Below are 11,309 nucleotides of genomic sequence, written 5' to 3'. Positions count from 1 at the left end.
CATTCCTAGACTTGAAGTTAACTTATCATGGCTTTAAAGAAAAGAAAGCAGTGTAAATGCTCAATGCTTTCAAAGCAGCAGCAGCTGGACTCCTTTGCCTGGATGTTCTCTGATCTTTAATTCTCCCATCAACCCCTCTCTTTCTTTACTTCTTTTTCTTCCTTTTCTTTCTTTCTTTCTTTCTTTCTTTCTTTCTTTCTTTCTTTCTTTCTTTCCTTTTTTGCTAACATTTGTTTTCTTTCTCAAAGCCTTCAAAAAATATTAATCTTATTCAATGGTAAAAGTGTACCCTTTCTATCCATCATCTTTTTTTTGTTTTGTTTTGTTTTGTTTTGTTTTGTTTTGTTTTGTCTTTTTGAGACAGGGCTTCTTGTAGCCCCAGCTGTCATGGAACTCACTATGTAGACCAGGCTGGCCTCGAACTCACAAGATCCGCTTGCCTCTGCTTCTACCCATCTTTTTTACACACTGAAATTATTTCTTAAATTTATAGTTCTTACAAATATTTCTTCTTCCATGGCTGTAGACATGGCTCTGGGGTTAAGAGCTCCTATTACTTCTATAAAAGACCTGTGTTCAGTTCTGAGCACACACAAGGTGGCTTTAGCTCCAACCAGTCTGACACCCTCTTCTGGCATCCTCTGACTCCTGCACACATGTGGTGCATATAAACTCACACAGGCAAACATACATAAATAAATATTTAAAGAATGATAGCATATTTCTAATTGAATTATTAGAAAAATCATTTATCACTTAAAATAAAAGTTCAGAGAGAGAGAGAGAGAGAGAGAGGGAGAGAGAGAGAGAGACTGTGTGTCTGTGTGTATGTGTTTTGTTTGTTAAAACAGGGCTTGCTATTAGCCTTGGTTGGCCAGGAAGTGTTATGTAGCCCAGACTGAACTCAAACTTGTAACAACCCCCTCCCACATGAAGGGATTACAGGTATGCACCACCACCATACCCCTGGGTTTTTTTTTTCTGGATTGTTAATAGCTTTCTTTGGAAGACATGCTTGTTTTATTTGAGAAAAGGTAAAGCAAGAAAGCAAGGAGGGAAAGAAGGAAGGAGCCTGCTTGTTTTGTGTTTCATGATGTCACTATACGAGGGAACGTTAGACTCCAGCACACACAACTGCAGGGATATGGTGCTGTGAGGAAAACCATAGTTCTGTTACACATTTTCTCAGGCAGAATAGTATTGTATTTCCTGACAAGTCAAATGTTTGTTATCTGATGGAGGATTGCTTTTCAGATATCCTGAACTGCATTCATAGGCATTAGCTGTCTGCGACTGGACTCATTCTGATAACTGTTTTGGCTTCATATTTCAGATTATTTGATCGTAGGTTCCAGTTACATGGTAACATTGAAAATTTCTTGTTCTGCAGTACCATGACTGCATTAACAGACACTAATTGTACCTTTAGAATGGTTCACATTATATTACATGAAATCTTAGCATCTTGAAAACCAAAACAACAAAATGTGAGGCACATCTCACCCTCATTTCTCCTTTTCCTTACTGTACACAGCTATTCCTATCCTTGCTTTTTCCTTCAAATATGTAAGTTCACCACATGGAATTTTGACTGCTGTCCCCTTGGGTTTGCAGCTTGTTCCAAGGTCTCTCAGAGTATGTACATCTATTGACTTTGAAGGACCTGCCTGTGCTTTCTTGATCTTGCAGTTGATTATGTGTGCCATACTTTAAACTTTCTACATTTTTGCATCCTGACTTTCATACCTGCTATTCCAGGAATAGCAAGCCTAATGCTTGACAATCCAATGAATTTTTTCCCTTAAATTTTATGTAAAGTTGATAATGAAAGTAACAACGTTTCACTTGAACACCTCTCTGTGATTTTGTTAGTATTAAAATATTCTTGTTGAATTCTCTCCCTGATTTCTGAATTCCTTTCTGATTTCTCTTACTGATTTATTGTATTGGTTCTAATTTCCTACATATTCTTTCGATGTTGAATTATCACAGTTTAATCAACAAAATTCCTTTGTGGGTTTATATAGGCCTTTTCATCAATTAAGCTTTCAGGGACACCTACTGCTCTGCTAATCTTCAAACAGTGCAGTAAATTGTATGTATTCTCTACTGCTAGCAACAGTCTACTGAATGCTTCTAGATTAAATCACTTCATTTTAGAGAATACAAATTATATTTTTTTCACCCTCAACTGGCTCTTTTTATCTTGCTTTCAATCAGTTGTGTCTCTTACTTCAAATCTTTAAGCATTCTATTTGAAAACACACAATTAATGTAATTCTGTTTAAAAAAACATTGTTTACCTAACTATATTTACTGAATAAATGAAAATCTGAATTTTACTCGATACTGTTCATCTATAATTTTACTCGATACTGTTCATCTATATTTTAATTCAAAACATAAAAAAATGCTTATTTTATATTTCTTTTGTTGTTATTTTATTTACATGCATTCGTGTGTAACTGTGCATATATATATATATATATGTGTGTGTGTAGGTTCCACAAGTCAGAAGACATAGAATCTCCTAGAGTTGGAGCTACAGGCAGTGTAAGCTACCTGACACGGGTGCTGGTAACTAAACTCAGGTCTTCTGTGAGAACAGCAAACACGCTTAAATACTGAGCCATCTTTCCTGCCCCTACTTCTCAAATCATGATAGATTATTTAATGACTCAAGTATGCAATAGGTGAATTTTATATTGAAAAATAATGTGCTCATTCTTCCCTGCTTTTTTCAGAAAGTCTTAACTGCAGTGCAGCCTAATTAAAGGTCACAATTACTTCTAGATGTAGAAAAATCCCTTTAGACCAATATCAATGCTTCATTTCCTTTTATATTAATGTTATTTTTTCTAAGTAAAAGTGTAGCTATCAAATTTCTAATTAGGTTAGAAGAAATATTGCAATCAGTTCTGGAGATTAAATTAAGTAGTGATCAATACTACCATTCATTTGAAAAGCAACAATTTGTACTTGCAAATTTTCATTCATTTATGTAAAATATGTTTTAAAGGAGATAATTATAATGCAGTCCATCTCATTTAAATATCATAATTATGTAATTATAAAATTGCCTAAAGAGATTTTTCTTAATTCTGAAGGAGCTAAAACCAAATACTTCAAACAATGTTATGCCTAAACCTATCCTTCCCATATACGCTGACCAGCAAACTGCATGTGTCATCAGAGGGTGCGGTTGTAATTCTTCTGGTCTCCCTGTTTCACATTAATTGATATCTAAACTGATATCCATGAGTTTGGGCCTATTGTTTTTGAAAAACTCATTTTCTGCTCTAGAAATGTAATACACTCTTTTATAGTAGTAACATTATTGCCATTTTGTTAACTTTCTGCTACTTTTACACTGTGTCAAAGATGTCTCAACTCTCCAGTCATTCAAGCTATCCCCTTGCTACTGCTCCTCTGATGCATTCTGGTCCTGGTATGGTTACCTACATGTTTTTTAACCCCTTTGTTGTTCTCACAAATCATTGAGAATTTTTAAAAGAAAATCAAATATGCCCACCTATTTCTTCTTTGTATTCTGTCTTCACTGGATACTGACTGATGCTTTAGTTCAGGGCTTCTGGCAGACATTGTGTAAAAGAGAGGGCAGGCGTCATACAACAATAAGAGAGGTGCTTCCTTTAGCAAAGTTCTTCAGTGTTTTCTCCCCAGGAAATTTTATTGTTTCTTCAAACCTTCAACTACCTTGATGAAGACATTGAGAAAACCCATCTGACCACTGAAATAATTCAATATAACAGTCATTTAGGTGAAAACAGAACATATTTTTATAAGTTGGAATAAGAATATAAAGTATGATGTAAAAAGAAAAATATGATAAAATCAATTTATCACTTCAATTTTAAGAGGTCTTTATTTCCTTTTATTTCTGTGATACTCAGAAAACATAGTAGCTACTGAGTCATCCACCTTAATCACCTACATATGCAGAGCTTCACCAAAGACTGTATTGTTTTTCTGAACACACATGCATGTGACGATTTTTCTCTCTTCCACCAGCACACTAGTTCGAATACAGAGATCTAAGCTAATGTCATACTTTCTAAGGTTTCAACAGTTTTTACTTTCCAGGTCATCTTTGAAAAAAAAATATATATATGTTTTCAAACACATGTTATTCTTATAAAATTATTTTTACCAAAATGAGAAGATTGCTATCATATATAATTGGCATTTAAAATATCAAAGTGAACTTGTATTGAGGTAATGCAATTGAAAATATAGCACAGGTTCAATTTCACCTTCAGCAGTCTGAGCAATAATGACAGTGCCTTTTGTGATTCTCACATATGTGGCTTCCCTACACTTAAAAATGCTAAATGCTAATTGGATGCCTTGTATAACATATTTGAACACAATTATGCAGCTCACGTCATCAGAAAAAAATATAGGTAATCTCAAGAAGCTTTATTGTTCAATGAGAATGACAGCACATACCTCACTGTAATAAGTTTTCTTTAAGAATGGAAAGCAATAAGAATATGTTGCATAACATAAATCATATAGATTACATAATCTATAGGAAGTATTTAGAAAATAACTATGGAATATGGCAACTTGTTAATCCTTAAAAATATTATTTTTAATCTTTTTTATTCCCATCTCTATTAGTTGTACAACTTTTTTTGTGCGTATCCATGTATTGCCTGCCTGTAGGTAACTGCACCCGTGTCATGCAGTGTCCAAGGAGGACAGAAGAGGCTGTCAGATCCCCTGGAACTGGAGTTTTGGACAGTTGTTAGCTGCCATGTGGGTGCTGGGATTTGAACCAGGTTTTCTGCAAGAACAGCCAGTGTTCTTAACTGCTGAGCCATCTCTCCAGGCCCTTAGTTGTACAACTTTTAAAATTTTTTAAGTTATGCAATTTTGTAGCTCTATCATTGATTGGTCTATTACTGCTGCCATTCATTTAAACCATTCTGCAAGGAATAGCACCAAATCGTGTCAATGAATAATTTTTGATAGCAAAATAAAAATTTAGGTATCTGAGACTACCTTTCACAAGACACACTATGAAAAATACACAATTCTGTCACCTGTAGCTCTGAGTCTGTAATTATTATTAACACCATATGACAATATTATTAGTGATACTTATAGTTTCAAAACTATCTACAACATGAAGGCACAACAACAATCTGCTAACCATGGCTTTATCTTAATTAGCATATGATTTCAATTAATACACCTCTGCTCCACCTCTGCTTTGTTCATGAGCATTTTACACTAAGGAAACTATGACATGCCCCAGAGAGAACCTGAAAAAAACTTTTCACTGAAGACAAATTTAATTTCAGCTCAATAGAAGAAAGTCAAAGTAAAGACACAGCGTAACAGCAGTGTGGAGTTGCAGAGTCTTTTGTAGTCATAAATTGTCTTTCAAAAGTGTAAGATTAGAAGTTTGGGGTATGGTGGCTGATTTGTAGTATTTGTTCTGAATTGTCTGAAATTCTATTTGTTTTCTTGCTCAGCACTGACTTGGAATTGATGGTTTTAAGTTTTCTGTCATTGTCCTATAGGGTTCTTCCCTTATCAGCACTTGGCAGATTGTGACCATTTAAGGAAAAACTTCTTTACTGCTTTATCAACTTTATTTTCATAGCTTCTCATTTCGCAGTGTCAAAACGTATTATGTACATAAAAAAAGTGCAGTCATCCATGCCAGGCAATTGTAAGTAGAATTGTATTTTAAGTGATACAGCAAACGAAATTGACCTTGGTAAGCCTCATGAATTGTCAGAAATGTGGCCAATCCTTCAATTCGAGTTTTATTTACAGAATGCAAGTACCAAGCTTAAAGAAAATGAACTGTTTTAGGAAGAGAAGGTCATAGCCATTTCTTAAATACAATGTAAGTGTGCCCTCTTCAGCAAATGACAGCTTGGTATTTTATTTGAACAAAATGTTTAGAATATGTTCATTCTTTCCAACTTTACAAAGGTGATTTTGAATGTGTGCTGTCTTAACAACAACAGTGGCATCACCTGGAATCTAATTAGATATGTAAATTACTAGTTGCCACCACTGGAGGTACCAAATCAGAACCTGGAGTGTGTGTCCTAGAAGTCTGATGGATTTAAACATACTTTATCTGATGGTCCTAGTTTACACTTAATGAAGCTTTAAGCTATAATTGAGAACAAAATGAGGCTGACTGTCTTTTTCTATCAACTCATCCTTTGACTTTTATATGTGTATATAACACATTTTGGTCCCATTCTCACCACTCCTGGCTTATTCCCTTCCTACCCACTCCAGCACTCTCTCCTCAGAATAAATCCTTCTCCTACTATCATGTCTTTTGGTTTAATTTTTTGTTTGTTTGTTTTGGTTTGTTTTGTGATTTCTCAGTGTAATCAGGGCCACACATGTGAGTCCATGTGTGGAGCTCTCCACTGGAGCCTCAGTGATTAGCCAGTGACTAGACCACTGAAGGCAATGACTCTCCCTGCCCCTGTAACCATCAACTTCCAATAGTTCTACAAGGAGGGTCCAGGCACTGTGAGCACCTCTATTGTGAAGACTGAATGTTGACTGGCCCAACCTTGTGCAGGGACAATGCAGGTAACCACAGCCACTGTGTGTTCATGAGTACAATAGTCTTGTCTTGCCCTGAAGACAGCATTTCCACTGCACTCCCCTCCATCTTTTAGTGCCTTCGTTTTTCCACCCCAGCTTCCAGGACATTTCCTGAGCTTTAGAAAAAGTTATATGAATGTTCTGTTAAGGGCTGTGGACATGAAATTAATTATGTGAAAATTAGTAAAAAACCATAGACCATGAAAGCAGCTATTGAGCGAAAACCAGAAAAGGATAGCCTGTGAACATAAAGCCTATCAACCCAGTTTAGGTATGACATGCCTGCTGGACCTTAAAAAATTTGAACTGGTAGAGCAGCCAGTGCTCTTAACTGCTGAGCCATCAATTCCAGCACTCACACGGCAGTTAACAACCGGCTGTAACTCAAGTTCCAACAATCTGATGCCCTCTTCTGACCTCCATGACCATTGTACCACACCTACCTACATGCAAGCAATACACTCCTACACTCGCAAAATAAAAATAATAATTAAAAAATATTTTTTAAAATCTGAAATGAAATATTTAATCAGCAAGACAAAACAATGAACCAAAATTTTGAGATAACCCCTGAGCCTAACTGAGAGTCACCAACAAAAGGAGGCCAAGCAAGGCAATCACTGGGATTCACTTCTGGGTATATTTTCTACAACACAGCATGTGAAAACATGAACCAAATCATTTTATCACTGTATAGAAAATATTGTGCTGCCAAGCAATATCTTCAGAAAATGATGCCAGCTTGAGGAATACCTTTATAAATAAGACTGAAAAATAGATGGTACTATTGAGCTTAATGGTCAAGACAGAATCAAGGAATTGGGGTAAAAATACCTTTTGACTCAGTTATTCATATAACAGTCATTTTAATTTAAAAGTTTTCGTACTGAAAGTAGACATGCTCAGAAAAAAAAAAAAGCAGAATCCCTGTTTTGAAATGAACAAATGGGAAGGAAAATATTACCAAGTTGGCTGCCTACGTCTTCTGATCATTGAAAAATTAGTTATGAAGAACTGGGGCCCATATTAACATACTGGACAGAATGTATGAAGTCCATATGGGGAGGAGGGAGCTATGGGCCTGCAGATGGGAGAGGCTGTGTAAATATGACTAAGATTTATTGTATAAAATGCACAAAAGTTCAATAAAAATGTACATAAAAAGAACTAGATCCTAAGTCAAAAGTGACAGTCACAAAGAGTTGAATAATTTTTGAGAATTGAGGGTTCTAGCCCATGAAACTAGAAATCAAATGCAAAAAATAAAGTGTACATCAAATCTTGCTGGCACTACAGCTAGAAAGAAGGTTAGATTTTTTCTTAATAAATCAATTTTTTATTTATATTCATAAAATACAAAATAAGCATATTGCTAGTAAGATTGTCCTGTATGCTTTTTAATAAACACTACAAAAATCTTAAATTGAATCACTTCATATATGTTTTTAAAATATTTTCCCCAATAATGTGTACATTATCAGGCTGATTTTACAGAGGACTAATTTGGAAAAATTTCTAACAGGGAGAGCAAACACAACTCACACATAAGAACATTTAAAGCATAATATAAGACTTCAAGTCCTCAAATTTCACTTTCTCTATACATGGTTCTTAATCAATTGATTGTTCTAAAACATTAATTTTGATTTAACAGCTACATAAACTAAAAGTGTATAATTTGGTATTGGCTTCCATATTTCCTGCTTACTGATAAAAGTATCAAACTTTGATGTTAATTTTTCATCATTTCATGAAGGCACTTTAGCTGTAAATTTAAGAGAAATATTAGAATTAAGTTCTTCAATGCATACCATCAACAACTCATATCTTATCTTACTTGGAACCAAATTATAAATAATGCATCAATTCTTACCAACTGGGGAATAATTTTATATACAAAGAGCCTTGAAATATAATGTTTTAGGACCATAAAATTCTTGATGAAATATTATCTAGTGCAATTCCCATTTCAGAGACAAGAAAACCAATATTCAAATTGCAGTAATTTGCCCTGCAACACATAGAGACAGAATACAAGGCCAAATGAATTTGTAGAAGACTATCAACATTTGGGAAATGATACTTTTTATATCTTGTAAATTACACTGCATACATAATCCAGTGATTTGTGTGTGTGTGGCCACTAAAACATAATGCTTAAAGACTTACTGTCTAATGAAAAGTGAGGATATACATTCATATCTTTAAATTAAACATATACATTTCTTATCAATTAAATTTGATTGATAAGATTTAATTGAATAATTTATTTGAATAGATGTAAATGCATTTTGATTTGTCACAAAAAAATTGCTAAATACTATTTGAATCATTGGCTATGGAAATATATCACATATTAACTAGATCACTCATGACCATGAATTCAGAATATATTAATCAATTAATTACTCATTTAATTGATGAATGTAAATACATGTATTATATATAATGTGTATATGTGTATATCTTAAAGAATAAAGAAACCAGATACAATTATTATTTTCAATTTCAAAACTTTATACTGACTCATTAATCAAACACTATCCTAGTTTCATTTCTGTTGTTGACAAAATACCCTGAGAGCAAGCAATTTAAGAGAGGAAGGGATTATTTTAGCTTCTAATTTCAGTCTGCAGTCCATCATTGTGGGAAAGTCACAGCACAGAATCTTTAGACAGCTGGACGCATCACTTCTGCCATCAAGACAATCAAGCATGCTTAGTGATCAACTAGCTTTCTACACAATCCAGGGCCAAATCTTGGGAATGATTCTGTCCACTTTTAGGCTGGGTCTTCCCACAGATATTAAGGCAGTCAAGACAATCCCCTTCAGACATACCCACAGGAGAACCTGATCTACAAGATTCCTCGCTGAGACCCTTTCCACTAATTATCACAGACAGCAACTTGGTGTTTACTGTGTTTACTACAAACAGTGGGCATTAAATAAAGTACATAAACCTGGTTAACATGGGTGAATCTCATCCAACAAGTTGAAGACTTAAGAGCAAAAGCTGATTTCCCAGAAATCAGGCCTCTTTCACTTGCATAAAAAATGTCAAAGGTGTTTTATTTGTTAGCATGATGCGTTCATGAGTCTAATACTTAAAACAACACACTTAAGACATAAAACAGATATAAGGCATTCAGGAAATAATGCAAAAGAATTCATGTATGTTATCGGTTCTGTTTCTCTAGAGAACCCTAAATCATAACCTCAGTTAGAAAATCAACTTAATAAATATCTGACAACTGAGTCACTGGCTTTGTTACTGTAATTCTTGGTGTTAGATACTCTAAACTGCTTTTTAATATATGAACAGAAAACATGAAATAATTTAATTTTTTATGGATTAGTTGCCCAAATGTTTGTAACTTCATCACTTTATTTTCTCTGTCCCAGATAAAATACTCAAATTTTCAGTCAGGTTTTTGATTAGATAATGATTTTCACAAACAAAAAGAAATGTTAGGCACATTACAAAAGCAAACATGATTTGGATTTGACCTACTTCTTGACCTACTTTGCATACTGAATCTCTTAAATATAATTATTTGCTGCTCCATTGTTAAAACCTGACACAGAAAAGAAAACAATGCCTTATATTATGTCCCAAAACCACTAAAATGTCTTAAATTTACTGATTTGTATTCAAAATCATTTTTAAACAACTAATTGTATAAAAACCAGAACTCTGAGTTAGTTGCTCTATCCTTGCTGAGAATGTGTTGGCAAAATGTTAATTGAAACTGTCTGTAGATGACTCAGACGCCCTTAGTCATTTAAAGTGTTTCTTTTCTACAATACACCCAAACTCAGGGAAATGCCCTACAAAATTTCTGAATTTTTTTCCATTAAAAAACAAGAGAGATATCTTCATCATCCATGCACCTCAGTGGTGTGGTCCTGGCTCAACTTGGCTCCCTCCTCTCTCCTGCCCACATCTCCCCGCCTGGCTGCCTTGGCTAGCCTGCCCTGCGCACTTTGCCCTTTGCTGGCAGCGGATAAAGGGGTCTGATGAAATACTGGATATGGTTATCCCATTGCTTACTTTACCCTTTAAATTCCCAGCTCCCTGAGCTCTGCGCACAGCGAGGTCCAGCTTGCCAGGCACTGAAGTTTATCTCTGAGGCCACGGTTCTCTCCTCCGAGCTTGGGCCCTGCCCCATTCCTTACCTTGGGGCCCCAGACACCTGAGGAACCAATACTGCTCCCTGATCCTTTTCATCTAGACCAACATAGTGCCTTCTCTGGGCCCCAGGAGCACTGCCTCTGGGCCTGGCCCCACCCTCAACTACCTCTATTTCCCTGGGCCTGCACCACCTGCCAGCCCCCTCTAGGAGGCTGGGGCTGACCTTTTCTCTTCCTAATCCTTTGCATCCAGACTAACCCAGTTCCTCAGTGCAGACCCCAGGAGGCCTTGAGGCCTCTTCCCACCCCATCTGCCTTTGCATCTCTCGGTGGCAAGGCCACCAGCTGCCCTAGACCACCATCTTTCCTGGGCCAGGCTCCCAGGCCAGTCCAACCCCCAAATTCCTGAGGCCAAAATCCTTGCTGGAGAAATCCAGGCCTTAGGAGAAAGCCTGAAAATATCTGACCCTCTTCTGCATTGGGCCTCTGTGGGAACTCCTGAAAACAAAAGCAATCTGGCCACTCCAATATAAAATCAAAAGAGAGAACTCGAAGCTTAGAACAA

Source organism: Nannospalax galili, unplaced genomic scaffold (genome assembly GCF_000622305.1).
Source record: "Nannospalax galili isolate Female #2095 unplaced genomic scaffold, S.galili_v1.0 scaffold96, whole genome shotgun sequence".
In the NCBI taxonomy this organism is placed as follows: Eukaryota; Metazoa; Chordata; class Mammalia; order Rodentia; family Spalacidae; genus Nannospalax; species Nannospalax galili.
The sequence above is the reverse complement of the archived record's forward strand: the minus strand, read 5'-3'. Positions refer to the sequence as shown.